At 37.8% G+C, this 20119-nt stretch overlaps 1 long non-coding RNA gene across 1 annotated transcript; it reads left to right on the forward strand.

The window, feature by feature from the left end:
- The first annotated feature begins 7561 nt into the window (after nucleotides 1-7561).
- On the forward strand, nucleotides 7562-19975 carry LOC133563831 (uncharacterized). Its single transcript, XR_009809127.1, has 3 exons — nucleotides 7562-7701; nucleotides 19441-19676; nucleotides 19762-19975. It is a non-coding gene; the product is annotated as an uncharacterized LOC133563831 (long non-coding RNA).
- The last annotated feature ends 144 nt before the right edge of the window (nucleotides 19976-20119 follow it).

The raw sequence follows: 20119 nt of genomic DNA on the forward strand, positions 1-20119 counted from the left end.
CATGCACATTTCTACAAGGTGGCGTTCCAAAAAAAAGAGGACAAAGTGTAGTTCCATGCACATTTCTACAAGGTGGCGTTCCAAAAAAAAGAGGAGAAAGTGTAAAAAGAACAGGTTTGATGTAAACTAGAATAGACTTAAGTGAATACAAAGCCATGATGGCCAAGCCATCATTTTGGAGATTTGTATTTGCACTCTGACATCTGCACTTTTGTAAGATCTTGTCTCTCACTTTTCTAGTCGCCTCAACTTTCAGCAGGAATAACAAGACAAGACAAAAGAGCGCAAAGCACCGACATTTGCTGTGGGATCTTTTAGGAGTTCCACCTTTTATGGACTATTGGATGATCAATCCTGTTGTTATTCAGTGTTATTCAGTGGTCTCCTTGAAAATAAATACATTTTTATAGGACTCTTGCTCTGCTTTTTCTGCATCAACTGATATTCTGGAGCCAGCTTTAGAATTGGACCTTCAAGTTCATCCATGTTCTTTAAATCAGTGCTTCTCAACCTTTTTTCTGGGATGTCAACATGTTTTTAATTCAAGTACCCCCTAATCACAGCAAAGCATTTTTGTTGGAAAAAAGAGATAAAGCAGTAAAATACAGCACTATGTCATCAGTTTCTGATTTATTAAATTGTATAACAGTGCAAAATATTGCTCATTTGTAGTGGTCTTTCTTCAACTATTTGGAAAAAAGATAAACACAACTAAAAACTTGTTAAAATTCTAAATGCAGATTTCTCCACATAGAAGTAATCATCAACTTAAAGTGCCCTCTTTGGGGATTGTAATAGAGATCCATCTGGATTCATCAACTTACTTCTAAACATTTCTTCACAATAAATAAATCTTTAACATCAATATTTATGGAACATGTCCACAAAAAATCTAGCCGTCAACACTGAATATTGCATTGTTGTATTTCTTTTCACATTTTATGAACTTACATTCATATTTTGTTGAAGTATTAATTCAATAAATATATTTATAAAGGATTTTTGAAGTGTTGTAATTTTTTAAATATTTTTCTAACTCTCCCGCACCCCTTGGCATACCTTCAAGTACCCCATTAGAGAAGCAGTGTTCTATAGTTTGTCACGCAGGTGACTCAAGAAGATGCCACCCTTGGCATAGCTTCAAGTACCCCATTAGAGAAGCAGTGTTCTATAGTTTGTCACGCAGGTGACTCAAGAAGATGCCACCCTTGGCATAGCTTCAAGTACCCCATTAGAGAAGCAGTGTTCTATAGTTTGTCACGCAGGTGACTCAAGAAGATGCCACCCTTGGCATAGCTTCAAGTACCCCATTAGAGAAGCAGTGTTCTATAGTTTGTCACGGAGGTGACTCAAGAAGATGCCACCCTTGGCATAGCTTCAAGTACCCCATTAGAGAAGCAGTGTTCTATAGTTTGTCACGCAGGTGACTCAAGAAGATGCCACCCTTGGCATAGCTTCAAGTACCCCATTAGAGAAGCAGTGTTCTATAGTTTGTCACGCAGGTGACTCAAGAAGATGCCACCCTTGGCATAGCTTCAAGTACCCCATTAGAGAAGCAGTGTTCTATAGTTTGTCACGGAGGTGACTCAAGAAGATGCCACCCCTGGCATAGCTTCAAGTACCCCATTAGAGAAGCAGTCTTCTATACTTTGTCACGCAGGTGACTCTAGAAGATGCCACCCTTGGCATAGCTTCAAGTACCCCATTAGAGAAGCAGTGTTCTATAGTTTGTCACGCAGGTGACTCTAGAAGATGCCACCCTTGGCATAGCTTCAAGTACCCCATTAGAGAAGCAGTGTTCTATAGTTTGTCACGCAGGTGACTCTAGAAGATGCCACCCTGCCAACTACTTGCAGTTTGTTCACAGACAATTTAGTCTCCAAGTTACCCAGCATGCATCATTCTGGGATGTGGGAAGCCTCCCAAGGGCAGGAGTGTCAGACTGACTTTCATCGAGGGCCACACGGCAGTCATGCTTCCCCTCAGAGGGGCCACTTTTAACAGTGAATAATATTACAGTATGAATATTGTCGTATGTTAGTTATCACAAAACTTTCTGCTGCCATGAGTTCCCGGCAAGAGGACAAAAGTTGTCTTTGATCTTGCCAAGCAAAAGGCTTGTAAAAGTCCACCATGAACGATGGGAGGTGTCCTTTTCTTTCATCTATTCTCATCCACAGGAAGATCTCGTCTTGACCCGAGACCTACAAAGTGGAGAGAATGCAGAACCTGACGCAAGCTACAGGCATCTTTTCTTTGAACTGTTTTGTGAGCGAGGGCAACGGCTGTTTACAACCCTACACCGCTTGCCATGGAATCAGGGAAAGTCCAAATAAAAGGAGGCGGGCAATCATTCCAGCAAAGTGTGGAGCGACATTGTACAAAAGTACAGGTGGACACGCTCTCCTCATTCCAGCAAAGTGTGGAGCGACATTGTACAAAAGTACAGGTGGACACGCTCTCCTCATTCCAGCAAAGTGTGGAGCGACATTGTACAAAAGTACAGGTGGACACACTCTCCTCATTCCAGCAAAGTGTGGAGCGACATTGTGCAAAAGTACAGGTGGACACGCTCTCCTCATTCCAGCAAAGTGTGGAGCGACATTGTACAAAAGTACAGGTGGACACGCTCTCCTCATTCCAGCAAAGTGTGGAGCGACATTGTACAAAAGTACAGGTGGACACGCTCTCCTCATTCCAGCAAAGTGTGGAGCGACATTGTACAAAAGTACAGGTGGACACGTTCTCTTCATTCCAGCAAAGTGTGGAGCGACATTGTACAAAAGTACAGGTGGACATGCTCTCCTCATTCCAGCAAAGTGTGGAGCGACATTGTACAAAAGTACAGGTGGACACGCTCTCCTCATTCCAGCAAAGTGTGGAGCGACATTGTACAAAAGTACAGGTGGACACGCTCTCCTCATTCCAGCAAAGTGTGGAGCGACATTGTACAAAAGTACAGGTGGACACGCTCTCCTCATTCCAGCAAAGTGTGGAGCGACATTGTACAAAAGTACAGGTGGACACGCTCTCTTCATTCCAGCAAAGTGTGGAGCGACATTGTACAAAAGTACAGGTGGACACGCTCTCCTCATTCCAGCAATGTGTGGAGCGACATTGTACAAAAGTACAGGTGGACACGCTCTCCTCATTCCAGCAAAGTGTGGAGCGACATTGTACAAAAGTACAGGTGGACACGCTCTCCTTATTCCAGCAAAGTGTGGAGCGACATTGTACAAAAGTACAGGTGGACATGCTCTCCTCATTCCAGCAAAGTGTGGAGCGACATTGTACAAAAGTACAGGTGGACACGCTCTCCTTATTCCAGCAAAGTGTGGAGCGACATTGTACAAAAGTACAGGTGGACACGCTCTCCTCATTCCAGCAAAGTGTGGAGCGACATTGTACAAAAGTACAGGTGGACACGCTCTCCTTATTCCAGCAAAGTGTGGAGCGACATTGTACAAAAGTACAGGTGGACACGCTCTCTTCATTCCAGCAAAGTGTGGAGCGACATTGTACAAAAGTACAGGTGGACACGCTCTCCTCATTCCAGCAAAGTGTGGAGCGACATTGTACAAAAGTACTAGTGGACATGCTCTCCTCTATCAGCTAAATTGAATTCTGTGTCTGTTTAATTCCTTGCTTCTTGTCATCAGTGTTTGAAGCTGACAAATACAAATAAGTATACATAAAACCTAGATAATTGTCTCTTTTTTTACGTACGCTTTACAAAACCAAATCTTTGGATTGTACTGTAGTTGCTAGCTCAGTCGCCACAATTTTATTGAATATTTGCAGGTTGTTTTTTCTTTTTTACAGTATATACAAACCCCGTTTCCATATGAGTTGGGACATTGTGTTAGATGTAAATATAAACAGAATACAATGATTTGCAAATCCTTTTCAAGCCATATTCAGTTGAATATGCTACAAAGACAACATATTTCATGTTCAAACTCATAAACTTTTTTTTTTTTTTGCAAATAATCATTAACTTTAGAATTTGATGCCAGCAACACATGACAAAGAAGTTGGGAAAGGTGGCAATAAATACTGATAAAGTTGAGGAATGCTCATCAAACACTTATTTGGAACATCCCACAGGTGTGCAGGCCAATTGGGAACAGGTGGGTGCCATGATTGGATATAAAAACAGCTTCCCAGTCTTTCACAAGAAAGGATGGGGCGAGGTACACCCCTTTGTCCACAACTGCGTGAGCAAATAGTCAAACAGTTTAAGAACAACCTTTCTCAAAGTGCAATTGCAAGAAATTTTGGCAGAGGGGTTAGTGCGTCTGCCTCACAATACGAAGGTCCTGCAGTCCTGGGTTCAAATCCAGGCTCGGGATCTTTCTGTGTGGAGTTTGCATGTTCTCCCTGTGACTGCGTGGGTTCCCTCCGGGTACTCCGGCTTCCTCCCACCTCCAAAGACATGCACCTGGGGATAGGCCCCTCCCACCTCCAAAGACATGCACCTGGGGATAGGTTGATTGGCAACACTAAATGGTCCCTAGTGTGTGAATGTGAGTGTGAATGTTGTCTGTCTATCTGTGTTGGCCCTGCGATGAGGTGGCGACTTGTCCAGGGTGTACCCCGCCTTCCGCCCGATTGTAGCTGAGATAGGCGCCCCCCGCGACCCCAAAAGGGAATAAGCGGTAGGAAATGAATGGATGGATGTTTGGTGGATGAATATCAAATTCCTGTTTAGTGTATGAATGACCAGATTTATGAAGAGGGAATGTGCGCCCTCCAGTGGATTTCTGCCGCAATTGCACACAAAGAAATTATTTATTTCCGAGTGTGCCTTATTTAGAGAATAATAAATACATGTTTACTGTATGAATATTAAATATATGTTTAGTGCATGAATATTAAATACATGTTTAGTGTATAAATATTAAATACATGTTTAGTGTATGAATATTAAATACATGTTTAGTGTATGAATATTAAATACATGTTTACTGTATAAATATTAAATACATGTTCAGTGCATGAATATTAAATACATGTTTAGTGTATGAATATTAAATACATGTTTACTGTATAAATATTAAATACATGTTCAGTGCATGAATATTAAATACATGTTTAGTTTACGAATAATACATGTTTAGTGTATGAATATTAAATACATGTTTAGTGTATAAATATTAAATACATGTTTAGTGTATGAATATTAAATACATGTTTAGTGTATAAATATTAAATATATGTTTAGTGTATGAATATTAAATATATGTTTAGTGTATTAATATTCAATACATGTTTGTGTACAATAAAAACAAAGGAATACTTATATATGCATGTTGAGAATAATACATGAATGAATGCTTCATTTCAAAGAATAAATAATAAAAGTAATAAGTAACAGAATGTGTGACCATTAAATATCTGAATGTGAATAAATGTTGATATTATGAAATGAAAAGAGAACATTATTACTAAATGTATGTTTAATGTACATGTTGTACATTAACATTAGGTAACAAATAGGTGAATGTCCTGCAATTTAATAATGAGTGTTATTTTCAGCAAGGTACTTGTGTTGTACTTTGATGTACTCCTACTTCCAAGTGACTTTGTCAAGTACTAGTAAAGGAAGAGATGATGCAGTACTTGAAGTCTTTACTTTTGTCCTGAGATGAAGATCAACTTCATGAAGACACCTTATCAATGTCAAAGTGACCAAAGTGGGCGTGGCCACACAGAAAGAAGGAAGGGGGCGGAGCCTCTTTCATTTTCTGATGTTAAGTTGGCCCTGTGATGAGATGGCCACTTGTCCATGGTGTATCCCGCCTTCCGCCCGATTGTAGCTGGGATAGGCACCAGCGCCCCCCGCGACCCCAAAGGGAATAAGCGGTAGGAAATGGATGGATGAATGAAGTTCCTGGTCAAAGCTGTTATACATTATATGCCTTGAGCTCTTACTTTGAAGGCCCTAAGAGCGGAAGTGGTGACACGATGAGTGGAGCGGAGATGTTTATATATGTCGCCTATACTGTATAAAAGTACAAAATAACAAACACCGAGGGAGGCTCCAGTTTTACACGAGGACCACTTTATTTACTTTCTTTCAAAAACCTCCGCTCCACTCAACCTCTCACCACTTCCGCTCTCAGCGACTTCAAAATAAGAGCTTGAGGCAAATATTGTATTACAGCTTATAGCAGGTACTTAGCATCACAAAGAAGCAAGCCCATAAAATAGGTTACATTATTTTGTGATTTTATACAGTATAGGCGACATATATAAACCATCGGTTACATTTTGTTGTTGTTGTTTTGTGTGTTGTGAGGCTCTGTATATTTGGGGGGACAGGTTAATATGTTTTTGTTTTAACTGCCTGTGTTGTTTTTGCACTTATCCTGTTATTTGTGTTGAAAGGAGGACGTTTCTATTTGTAGGAGGGGAGGTATGTAACCTATTTTTATGGGCTTGCCTCTTTGTGATGTTAAGTTCCTGTTAGAAGCTCTTCTACAGTATATGCCTTGGAGTCTTATTTTGAAGGCCCGAGGAGCGGAAGTGGTGACAGGTTGAGTGGAGTGGAGGTTTTTGAAAGAAAGTAAATAAAGTGGTCCTAAATAAAGTGTAAAACTGCAGCCTCCCTCTTTCTTATTTTGTACTTTTAAACAGTATAGGCGACATATATAAACTCTCAGTTACAATAACAAAGACGCAGGCTCTAGTTTTACACGAGGACCACTTTATTTCAAACTTTTTAAAAAAATGTTTATTTACAAATTTCAACAATAACAAACAGATGAGAAACAATAATCAAAATAGTCTAAAAACAGTATAAAACATTACAAAAAAATATTAAAACAGTCCAAACAGCGCCAGGGGGTTGTAAATTCAAAGTAACAAAAATAGAATACAAATATATATATATATAATAACCAAGTGCAAATTAATTAAGCCATAGGCTCATTCAGATTCATTAAATAACTTAAATTTGGAACACAGTGTCATCGTTTTCAACTTTATTTCAACCCTTTTTTTTTTTTTTTATAAATTTCCACAATTACAAACAGTAAGTCCAACAACAATATAAAACATTACAAAACATTATAAAAACAGTCCAAACTGCGCCAGGGCGTTGTAAATTCAAAATAACAAAAATAGAATACAAAGAAATGAATACATAATAAACAAAGTGCAAAGCCATAGGCTCATTCAGATTCATCAAATAACTTAAATTTGGAACACAGCATCATCGTTTTTAACTTTATTTCAAACCTGTCTCTGCCTGCGTCACACAAGTGACGTCACTGTTGGAGAGCCATATAGCACACCGTGATTGGTGGATTCCTTAGCTCCGCCCACAACGCTGTCAAGCACCATTCATATCAAACTCTCACTAACATTCAACTTTCATATTAGCGTGGGAGCCGCAAAATAAGATCTCGCGTGTCTGAGACCCTGGTCTAATATATATATAGATGTGTCAGAAGTGCTACTGACACTTTGCTCATGTTTGCTTTTCCTGTCTTTGAAATCACTTCCTGTCCTGCTGCTCTTATTTTCTCACCGTTTCCTGTTTGCTCTCTGTCTTTTGTGGCACCTTTACTATCTGCTCCGTGTCTGCACACCTGTTCCTCGTTTAATTAGTTGTATTTAGTTCCACCTGAGTCCCTCCTTCACTGCTTCATCATTATTCTTTTTTGACGGATGTGGATCGGACGGGTTTTATTCGCAGTGAGTAATACTTTGCTCTTTTACACTGGCGTTCTATTGTTTGTCTTCATGCTTCTACCGTGTGCTTTATTGCCGCTTGAACATTGTTTGATTCGCACTGCACGTGCACATGTGTTAGGAACACAACATGTAGAAACACACATTTAGTGACAAACATGCACATGTGTTAGGAACACAACATGTAGAAACACACATTTAGTGACAAACATGCACATGTGTTAGGAACACATGTAGAAACACACATTTAGTGACAAACATGCACATGTGTTAGGAACACAACATGTAGAAACACACATTTAGTGACAAACATGCACATGTGTTAGGAACACAACATGTAGAAACACACATTTAGTGACAAACATGCACATGTGTTAGGAACACAACATGTAGAAACACACATTTAGTGACAAACATGCACATGTTAGGAACACAACATGTAGAAACACACATTTAGTGACAAACATGCACATGTGTTAGGAACACATGTAGAAACACATTTAGTGACAAACATGCACATGTTAGGAACACAACATGTAGAAACACACATTTAGTGACAAACATGCACATGTGTTAGGAACACAACATGTAGAAACACACATTTAGTGACAAACATGCACATGTTAGGAACACAACATGTAGAAACACACATTTAGTGACAAACATGCACATGTGTTAGGAACACATGTAGAAACACATTTAGTGACAAACATGCACATGTTAGGAACACAACATGTAGAAACACACATTTAGTGACAAACATGCACATGTGTTAGGAACACAACATGTAGAAACACACATTTAGTGACAAACATGCACATGTGTTAGGAACACAACATGTAGAAACACACATTTAGTGACAAACATGCACATGTTAGGAACACAACATGTAGAAACACACATTTAGTGACAAACATGCACATGTTAGGAACACAACATGTAGAAACAAGACACATTTAGTTGCTGACAAGCTGTCAGTCACCATGGCTCTCAACTGCTGGCTAAGAGAGTCAAGGTGTGGCTGAGTGTTTGCTACAGGTGAACACACCTGCCCTCACTGATTAGTGTTTGCTACAGGTGAACACACCTGCCCTCACGGATTAGTGTTTGCTACAGGTGAACACACCTGCCCTCACTGATTTGGTCCAACTATGGTTGTCAAAAGCTGGGTGTTTAGAAGGACATTTCAAAGTTGGGATCTCCAAGCTCAAAAGTACGCTGTGAATACTTTTACACTTGTGATGCTTTGTTTAAGGTGTATTTACATAGAGTTGTCAGCTCTCCATGCATCACCAAACATCTGCAGAGATGTTGGTGCTGGCTTTCTTGTTGTTGTTGTTGTTCACCTTTTGACATTTTGGGGTTTAAATAAATGTTAAAGTGTTAAACTGCATGTTTTGCCGTCCTTGGTTTGAAAGTCCAGTTTACAATGCTTACATGACCTTACCCCAAGGCGGGGTGTGATAGTTGCTGCTTTTTGGTGTGTGTGTGTGTGTGTGAGGGGGGCTTTATAGATTTCGATATTTATTAGTAGGGGTGTGGACAAAAAATCAATTCGAATTAGAATCACGATTTTCATATTGTGCAATTCAGAATCAATTCTCATTTTAAGAAAAATCTACGAAAAAAATATATTTTTTAAATTAATCAATCCAACAAACCACTACACAGCAATACCATAACAATGCAATCCAATTCCAAAAGCAAAGCTGAGCCAGCAACACTCAGAACTGCAATAAACAGAACAATTGAGAGGAGACACAAACACCACACAGAACAAACCAAAAGTAGTGAAACAAAAATGATTAACAGTATCATTATGATTTCAGCAAAGCAGTGATTAAAAATCCCTCATTGACATAATCATTAGACATTTATAAAAATAATAAAAAATAACAATAGTGTCACAGTGGCTTACACTTGCATGGCATCTCATAAGCTGGACAACACACTGTGTCCAATGTTTTCACAAAGATAAAATAAGTCATATTTTTGGTACGTTTAACAGTTCAAACAAATTTACATTATTGCAATCAGTTGATAAAACATTGTCCTTTACAATTATAAAAGCTTTTTTTAAAAATCTACTACTCTGCTAGCATGTCAGCAGACTGGGGTAGATCCTGCTGAAATCTATGTATTGAATGAATACACAATCCTTTTCAATTGGAAAAATATTGTTGTGAATTGAGAATCGCGTTCAATCGAATTATAATCGAATTGCGACCCTAAGAATCGATATTGAATCGTGGGACACCCAAAGATTCGCAGCCCTATTTATTAGTATATGTCCTATACAAAGTCAATGTTCTTTTGGTGTATTTGGGGACTGCGTGGTTGGTAGAGTGACCGTGCCAGCAACCTGTGGATTCTTCCAATCCACTTTACCGTATATAGCACATTTAAACAAAATGTTTCCAAAGTGCAGCACAACAATATTACAAACATTCTAATACTATCTTAAGCTCCACCAATGACTAAATAAAAATTAATAATAATAAATATATACATAGAATAGAATGTACTTTATTGATCCTTGGGGGATATTCAACACCACAGTTCGCTCACAATGATATATATATATATATATATATATATATATATATATATATATATATATATATATATATATATATATATATATATATATATATATATATATAAAATATTATCATCATAGTTTGTGAGCGAACTGTGGTGTTGAATATCCCCCAAGGATCAATAAAGTACATTCTATTCTATGTATATATTTTCCCACTAAAGGAATAAATGTTTTGCTATGTCCTCATTTTCAATACAATGCAACTGTAAAAAATGTTCATAACATCGGAGGCTAGCAATTTGTGTTTTGTGGTAGTGTGCTTACAATTATGCTTCATAAAACTTTCTGAATTGTAAACTTAAAGGATTATATTTCCTGACCACACAACTCACGTAGTGTTAAAAGCCAAAGAATAAAAATGGGTCTTAAGACGAGACTTAAAACACTCCACATCGGGAGCAGTTTGAGTATGGAGGGGCACAGTGTTCCACAGCTTAGGGCCGACCACAGAGAATGTCCTGTCTCCCCTAGTTTTAATTCCTGGTTCAATTCCCACCTTCTAGTGACCTCGTCATGTACGTTGTGTCCTTGAGCAAGACGCTTCACTCTTGTTCCTGACGGTTGTCGACAAGGCTAATGTTGGTTTGGCGTTGGTAGTCTGAGGCCAATGTTCAAGTACCAATAATTGTCACACACTAGGTGTGGCAAAATTATCTGCATTTGACTCCTCACCCTGGATCACTTCCTGGGAGGTGAGGGGAGCAGTGAGCAGCAGTGGTGGCTGAGCTCGGGAATAAATTTGGGTGATTAAACCCCCAATTACAAGCCTTGATTCTGAGTGCCAAGCAGGGGAGTAATGGCTCCCATTTTTATAGTCTTTGGTATGACTCAGGCGGGGTTTGAACTCAAAACCTACCCATCTCAGGGCGGACTAATTGGTTTGGCGTTGGTCGTGTGCGACGCCAATGTTTATGTATGTTGCGTTTTATGCTCTTTTACAGGCCTGACATGTATGTATTTATGCTCTTATACAGGCCCGGCATGTATGTATTGTTTATGCTCGTATACAGGCGCGGCCTGTATGTATTATTCATGGTCGTTTACAGGCGCGGCATGTATGTATTATTCATGGTCATTTACAGGCCCAACATGTATGAATGTGTGTATCGTTTATGCTCATTTACATGCTTGACATGTATTGTTGATGCTCATTGACAGGCTTGACATGTTTGTATGTCATGTCAAGCATGTCAATAAGCATTAACAGCACATACATGCATGTGGAGTCTGTCAATGAGCATTAACAATACATACATGCATACGTGTGGAGCATGTCAATGAGCATTTATAATGCATATGTGTGGTGCATGTCAATGAGCATTTATAATGCATATGTGTGGTGCATGTCAATGAGCATTTATAATACATATGTGTGGAGCATGTCAATGAGCATTAACAATACATAGGCTCCATATGTATATGTTTTGGAGTGTTTATTTTTGTCCTGAGATAAAGATAAATTTCATGCAGGCATCTTGTGAATGTCAACAGATAGTACTTTATTGATTCCTTCAGGAGAGTTCCTTCAGGAAAATTAAAATTCCAGCAGCAGTGTACAGAGTTGAGATCAATTTAAATAAAAGTAAATAATGGGGGTTTAAATGGAAACACAATAGAGAAATATTACAATAAGAATAAAAAATAAAAAGCAACAATGGGGGGAAAAAAATATATATATATAACAGTAAAATAAGAATATTACAAGACAAAGTAGGCAGTAGTGACCATGTTATGAAAACGTATTGCACATGACCAAAGTAGGGTTAGAGAAAGAAAGAAAGAAAGAAGGGTGGGTGTAGCATTTTCATTTTGTGATGTTAAGTTGGTCCTGTGATGAGGTGGTGACTTGTCCAGGGTGTACACCGCCTTCCGGCCTGATTGTAGCTGAGATAGGTATCCGTGACCCCAAAGGAAATAAGTGGTAGGAAATGGATGGATGAATGAAGGTGGGGCTGAGTGTTTGCTACAGGTGAACACACCTGCCCTCACTGATTTGGCCCTACTATGGTTGTCAAAAGCTGGGTGTTGGGACATTTCAAAGTTGTGATCTCCAAGCTGAAAAGTACGCTGTGAATAGTTTTGCACTTGTGATGCTTTATGTAAGATGTATTTACAAAAGGTTCTTAGCTCTCCATGCATCACCAAACATCTGCAGAGATGTTGGTGCTGGCTTTCTTGTTGTTCACCTTTTGACATTTTGGGGTTTAAATAAATGTTGTGCCATCCTTGGTTTGAAAGTCTGGTTTACAATAGTTACATTACCTTCACCCGAGGCGGGGAGGGGGTGATAGTTGCTGCTTGTGTGTGTGTGTGTGTGTGTGTGTGTGTGTGTGTGTGTGTGTGTGTGTGTGTGTGTGTGTGTGTGTGTGTGTGGCCGGCCAATGTTGGATGTATTGTGTATCTGGGGAAATAAGAGGTTGGCATCACTAACATAGCCCTGTGCTGGTTTACGTCCTCCATCAACAACGGAACCTTCTCTGTGAACAGAGCCAAACATTCCTCCCGCTGTGCCAACCTCACCTGTGGGGTCCCCAGGGCTCAATACTGGGTTCCATCCTGTTCTCCATCTACATGCTCTCCCTCAGCCAAGTCATTCATCGCCTTAAAATTTCCTTTCATTTCTACACTGATGATACTAAATCTATCTTCCACTCAAGACAGACTATCCCTCTGGACTGGACCATTTGAAAGACTGCTTGCAGGACATAAAAGAGTGGATGTCAAAATTTCCTGCAGCTCAATGACAGAGTGAAATTCTTCTGTTCGGGAACTCCAACCCCCCAACTGTGCACAATAGCCAAGATCAAGTCTGTCCTCTCCCCCAGTGACTTAGAGGGTCGTGTTCATGCTCATCTTCTGCAGACTGGACTAATGGAATGCCCTCTATGCTGGGGTCACTAACAAGACCATATATAGCATGCAGTTGGTACAAAATGCTGGTGACAGGCACAAAAATGAGGGAACACATTTCTCCCATCCTCTCCTCCCTTCACTGGCTCCTGGTGAAGCACAGAGTGAAATTTAAGATCCTTACGTATGTCTTCAAAGCGCTCCGTGGTCTTACCCCAGCTTACATCAAACATCTCCTGGACCAACCTATCAGCTCCAGGCTTGGTCGTTGCCTCAGATCTGACAACCAGATGACCTTGAAGGTCCCACAGTCAAACCTAGTGACAAAGAGAGACTGTGCATTGTCAATGATGGTACCTGGCCTATGGAATAAGCTCCCCCTGAAAGTCAAGTCCGCCACCACTCTGGATACTTTTAGAGCACAGCTTAAAACTCACCTCTTTGCCGCAAATGACTTGATTTGTGTTCATGTGTCTTAAATATTTGTTCTAAATTCCTTTCCGTCCCTGTTTTTTGTTTCTCCATTCAGGCTGCACCCCAGGCTGATGTAATGGTTCCTTGTGTGGGTGCAATAATTGAAAATAACTAAACTTTTTTTGTTTCTTCAAGGTCAATTTTGTGGAGTCTGGTCTACAATACAAAGTCTATGTATATTTTCTTTTTTTTAATCTTTTTTTTTTATCTTCAAGGTCAATTTTGGGGGTCTAGTCATCTACAATATAACGTCAAAATGTATTTCATTTGTCATGGTTTTTGTTATCTACAAGGTCAATTTTAAGGAGTCTGTTCATCTACAATACAAGGTAAATTTGTATTTTATTTGTGTCATGGTTTTTAACTACAAGGTCAATTTGTGGGGGGGGTTGTCATTGTTTTTGTTTCCTCATGGTTTTTGATATCTACAATACAAGGTAAATGTATATTTTATTTGTGTCATGGTTTCTATTAACCAGGTACATTTTGGGGGGTGTCTCATCTATAATACAAGGTAAATTTGTATTTTATTTGGTCTCATGTTTTTTGTTACAAGGTTGGTATGTATTTTGGGCCTTTTTTTTTTTTTTCTCGTTTTTGATATCTACAATACAAGGTCAACATGTATTTCATTTGTCATGGTTTTTGTTATCTACAAGGTCAATTTTAAGGAGTCTGTTCATCTACAATACAAGGTAAATTAGTATTTTATTTGTGTCATGGTTTTTAACTACAAGGTCAGTATGTATTAAACTTGTCACTGTTTTTGTTTCCTCATGGTTTTTGATATCTATAATACAAGGTCGATATGTATTTTGTGTCCTCATGGTTTTTGTTAACTACAAGGTCAATTTTGGGGGGGAAGGGGAGTCTGACAAATAAAATACATATTTACCTTGTATTGTAGATGACCAGACTCCCCTTCCCCCCCCAAAATTGACCTTGTAGTAAACAAAAACCATTAGGACACAAATAGAATACATATTGACCTTGTATTGTAGATATCAAAAACCATGAGAAAACAATGACACCAAACCCCCCACAAATTGACCTTGTAGTTAACAAAAACTTTGACGAATAAAATACATATTTACCTTGTATTGTAGATGACCAAAGTTTTTAACTACAAGGTCAATTTGTGGGGGGTTTTGTGTCATTGTTTTCATTCCTCATGGTTTTTGATATCTACAATACAAGGTAAATGTATTTTTTTTGTAATGGTTTTTATCTTCAAATTCAATTTGTGTCATGGTTTTTAACTACAAGGTCAGTATGTATTTAATTTGTGTAATGGTTTTTAACTACAAGGTCAGTATGTATTTAACCTGTGTCACTGTTTTTGTTTCCTCATGGTTTGTGATATCTACAATACAAGGTCAATATGTATTTCATTTGTCATGTTTTTTTATCTACAAGGTCAATTTTAAGGAGTCTCAACAATACAAGGTAAATTTGTATTTTAACTACACGGTCAGTATGTATATTGTGTCATTGTTTTTGTTTCCTCATGGTTTTTGATATCTACAATACAAGGTCAATGTATATTTTATTTGTGTCATGGTTTCTATTAACAAGGTCAATTTCGGGGGGTGTCTGGTCATCTATAATACAAGATCAATATGTATTTTTTTTTTGTCATGGTTTTTAACTTCAAGGTCAATTTTGTGGGGTTTGGTCATCTACAATACAAGGTCAATATGTAATTTGTCATGTTTTTTATCTACAAGGTAAATTTTAAGGAGTCTGATCATCTACAATACAAGGTAAATTTGTATTTTTTGTCCTCATGGTTTTTGTTACTACAAGGTTGGTATGTATTTTGGGCCTCTTTTTTGTTTCCTCATGGTTTTTGATATTTACAATATAAGGTTAATATGTATTTCATTTGTCATGGTTTTTATCTATTAGGTCAAGTTTAAGAAGTCTGGTCATCTATAATACAAGGTAAATTTATTATTTAGTGTCCATGGATTTTGTTGTCTACAAGGTCAATTTTAAGGAGTCTTGTCTTCTACAATACAAGGTAAATTTGTATTTTATTTGTCCTCATGGTTTTTGTTACTACAAGGTCTATGTATTTTGGGCCTTTTTTTTGTTTCCTCGTGGTTTTTGATATCTACAATACAAGGTTAATATGTATTTCATTAGTCCAGGTTTTTGTTACTTATTAGGTCAATTTTAAGAAGTCAGGTCATCTATAATACAAGGTAAATTTGTGTTTATTAGTGTCCATGGATTTTGTCTACAAGGTCAATTCGCGGGGTTTTGGTCATCTACAATACAATGTCAATATGTATTTTAATTTGTTTTTAATCTTCAAGGTCAATTTAATTTTGGGGGTTTGATCATCTACAATACAAGGTCAATATGTATTTCCTTTTTGTCATGGTTTTTGTTATCTACAAGGTCAATTTGAAGGACTCTGGTCTTCTACAATACAAGGTGAATATGTATATTTGTGTCCTGGTTTTTAATAACTACAGGGACAATTTTGGGGGGTTTGGTTTACTAGGTTAGTATGTATTAAATTTGTGTCTTAATTGTTTTTGTTTCTTAATGGTTTTTGATATCTACAATACAAGGTCAGTATGTATTTTGTGTCATGGTTTTTATCTACAAGGTCAATTTTAGGGGTCTCGTCATCGACAATACATGGTAAATATGTATTTAATTTGTTTCACTATGGTTTTTATCTATAAGGTCAATTTTAGGGATCTCGTCATCTACAATACATGGTAAATATGTATTTAATTTGTGTCATGGTTTTTATCTACAAGGTCAATTTTAGGGTTTTTGTCATCGACAATACATGGTAAATATGTATTTGTGTCATGGTTTTTGATATCTACAAGGTCAATTTTAGGGGTCTTGTCATTGACAATACATGGTAAATATGTATTTAATTTGTGTCATGGTTTTTGATATCTACAAGGTCAATTTTAGGGGTCTTGTCATCGACAATACATGGTAAATATGTATTTAATTTGTGTCCATGGTTTTTGATATCTACAAGGTCAATTTTAGGGGTCTTGTCATCGACAACACATGGTAAATATGTATTTGTGTCATGGTTTTTGATATCTACAAGGTCGATTTTAGGGGTTTCGTCATCGACAACACATGGTAAATATGTATTTGTGTCCATGGTTTTTATCTACAAGGTCAATTTTAAGGGTCTTGTCATCGACAACACATGGTAAATATGTATTTAATTTGTGTCATGGTTTTTATCTACAAGGTCAATTTTAGGGGTTTCGTCATCGACAATACATGGTAAATATGTATTTAATTTGTGTCACCATGGTTTTTGATATCTACAAGGTCAATTTTAGGGGTCTTCTCATCGACAATACACGGTAAATATGTATTTGTGTCATGGTTTTTTATATCTACAAGGTCAATTTTAGGGGTCTCGTCATCGACAATACATTGTAAATATGTATTTAATTTGTGTCATGGCTTTTGATATCTACAAGGTCAATTTTAGGGGTCTTGTCATTCACAATACATGGTAAATATGTATATGTGTCATCATGGTTTTTGTTATCTACAAGGTCAATTTTAGGGGTCTCATCGACAATACATGGTAAATATGTATTTTGTGTCATGGTTTTTGATATCTACAAGGTCAATTTCAGGGGTCTCGTCATCGACAATACATTGTAAATATGTATTTAATTTGTGTCATGGCTTTTGATATCTACAAGGTCAATTTTAGGGGTCTTGTCATCGACAATACATGGTAAATATGTATTTAATTTGTGTCATGGTTTTTATCTACAAGGTCAATTTTAGGGGTTTCGTCATCGACAATACATGGTAAATATGTATTTAATTTGTGTCACCATGGTTTTTGATATCTACAAGGTCAATTTTAGGGGTCTTCTCATCGACAATACACGGTAAATATGTATTTGTGTCATGGTTTTTTATATCTACAAGGTCAATTTTAGGGGTCTCGTCATCGACAATACATTGTAAATATGTATTTAATTTGTGTCATGGCTTTTGATATCTACAAGGTCAATTTTAGGGGTCTTGTCATTCACAATACATGGTAAATATGTATATGTGTCATCATGGTTTTTGTTATCTACAAGGTCAATTTTAGGGGTCTCATCGACAATACATGGTAAATATGTATTTTGTGTCATGGTTTTTGATATCTACAAGGTCAATTTCAGGGGTCTCGTCATCGACAATACATTGTAAATATGTATTTAATTTGTGTCATGGCTTTTGATATCTACAAGGTCAATTTTAGGGGTCTTGTCACCGACAATGCATGGTAAATATGTATTTTGTGTCACCATGGTTTTTGATATCTACAAGGTCAATTTTAGGGGTCTTCTCATCGACAATACATGGTAAATATGTATTTGTGTCATGGTTTTTGATATCTACAAGGTCAATTTTAGGGGTCTTGTCATTCACAATACATGGTAAATATGTATATGTGTCATCATGGTTTTTGTTATCTACAAGGTCAATTTTAGGGGTCTCATCGACAATACATGGTAAATATGTATTTTGTGTCATGGTTTTTGATATCTACAAGGTCAATTTCAGGGGTCTCGTCATCGACAATACATTGTAAATATGTATTTAATTTGTGTCATGGCTTTTGATATCTACAAGGTCAATTTTAGGGGTCTTGTCACCGACAATGCATGGTAAATATGTATTTTGTGTCACCATGGTTTTTGATATCTACAAGGTCAATTTTAGGGGTCTTCTCATCGACAATACATGGTAAATATGTATTTGTGTCATGGTTTTTGATATCTACAAGGTCAATTTTAGGGGTCTTGTCATTCACAATACATGGTAAATATGTATATGTGTCATCATGGTTTTTGTTATCTACAAGGTCAATTTTAGGGGTCTCATCGACAATACATGGTAAATATGTATTTTGTGTCATGGTTTTTGATATCTAAAAGGTCAATTTCAGGGGTCTCGTCATCGACAATACATTGTAAATATGTATTTAATTTGTGTCATGGCTTTTGATATCTACAAGGTCAATTTTAGGGGTCTTGTCATCGACAATGCATGGTAAATATGTATTTTGTGTCACCATGGTTTTTGATATCTACAAGGTCAATTTTAGGGGTCTTGTCATTGACAACACATGGTAAATATGTATTTAATTTGTGTCCATGGTTTTTATCTACAAGGTCAATTTTAGGGGTCTTGTCATCGACAACACATGGTAAATATGTATTTAATTTGTGTCATGGTTTTTATCTACAAGGTCAATTTTAGGGGTCTTGTCATCGACAACACATGGTAAATATGTATTTAATTTGTGTCATGGTTTTTATCTACAAGGTCAATTTTAGGGGTCTCGTCAACAATACATGGTAAATATGTATTTAATTTGTGTCACCGTGGTTTTTGATATCTACAAGGTCAATTTTAGGGGTCTTCTCATCGACGATACATGGTAAATATGTATATGTGTCATCATGGTTTTTGTTATCTACAAGGTCAATTTTAGGGGTCTTGTCATTGACAATACATGGTAAATATATATTTAATTTGTGTCATCATGGTTTTATCTACAAGGTCAATTTTGGGGTCTGGTTATCTACAATACAAAGTCATCCATCCATCCATTTCCTACCGCTTATTCCCTTCCGGGGTCGCGGGGCAATATGTATTTAATTTGTGTCCTCATGGTGTTTGTTTCCTCAGTTTTTGATATCTATAAGGTCAAAATTGGTTTATTCCACTATGCAATGCAAAACTCTTACCTAATGTTATCCATTTATTCATTCATGTGACTAATTTCTCATTCTTACACCCCGCAGCGCTACAACAGTACACAAGTCTTACACAATGTGTTATGGGTCACGTTCCTGCTTCTCCTCCTGCTGTGCGGACTGAGTGCATGGCGGAGCACATCAACAGGTGTTCCCTCGCCGCTGCGGGTGTGCCTCTGCAAGAGATCTGCAATCAACACACCTGCCGGTGATGAGCAACCAGCCTTCATAAGCCAGCGCGTCTTAAGATCCGGTGCCAGAACGTAGTTTCTCCTACCAGTACAGTAAGTCAACACATCTCCAGCCTTCTTGCTCCCTGTGTTCCCTTCCTGTCGAGTTGACGGTCTTTCGTGTTGTGTCATCCTCCAGCTTCCTCTTCGTCTACCTGGACCCACTTTGGATTCCCTCTTGCCTCCCTGGACCAAGACCTCGCTCCTGCCCTCTGACGTCCAAGCCTTTTTCTTCTTTTGGACTTCCACCTCTATCTCAACACGCACACTCAACACCCTCTGGTGACCACGCTCAGATAATACTTACACATTGTCACACTCCATCTCTTTAAGGTAATCACACACTGCACTCACATACTGAGTTGTCAATAAACACGCTGGCAGCTAACATCATCGTCTCTCTGCAGTCTTCTTTTCCCGCTGTTCTGTCACACAATCTTACTTATTTTGTCATTCATTTGTTCATCCACGTTATCATTCTTACACCATGCACCGCA

Source organism: Nerophis ophidion, linkage group LG12 (assembly GCF_033978795.1).
Source record: "Nerophis ophidion isolate RoL-2023_Sa linkage group LG12, RoL_Noph_v1.0, whole genome shotgun sequence".
Taxonomy (NCBI): Eukaryota; Metazoa; Chordata; class Actinopteri; order Syngnathiformes; family Syngnathidae; genus Nerophis; species Nerophis ophidion.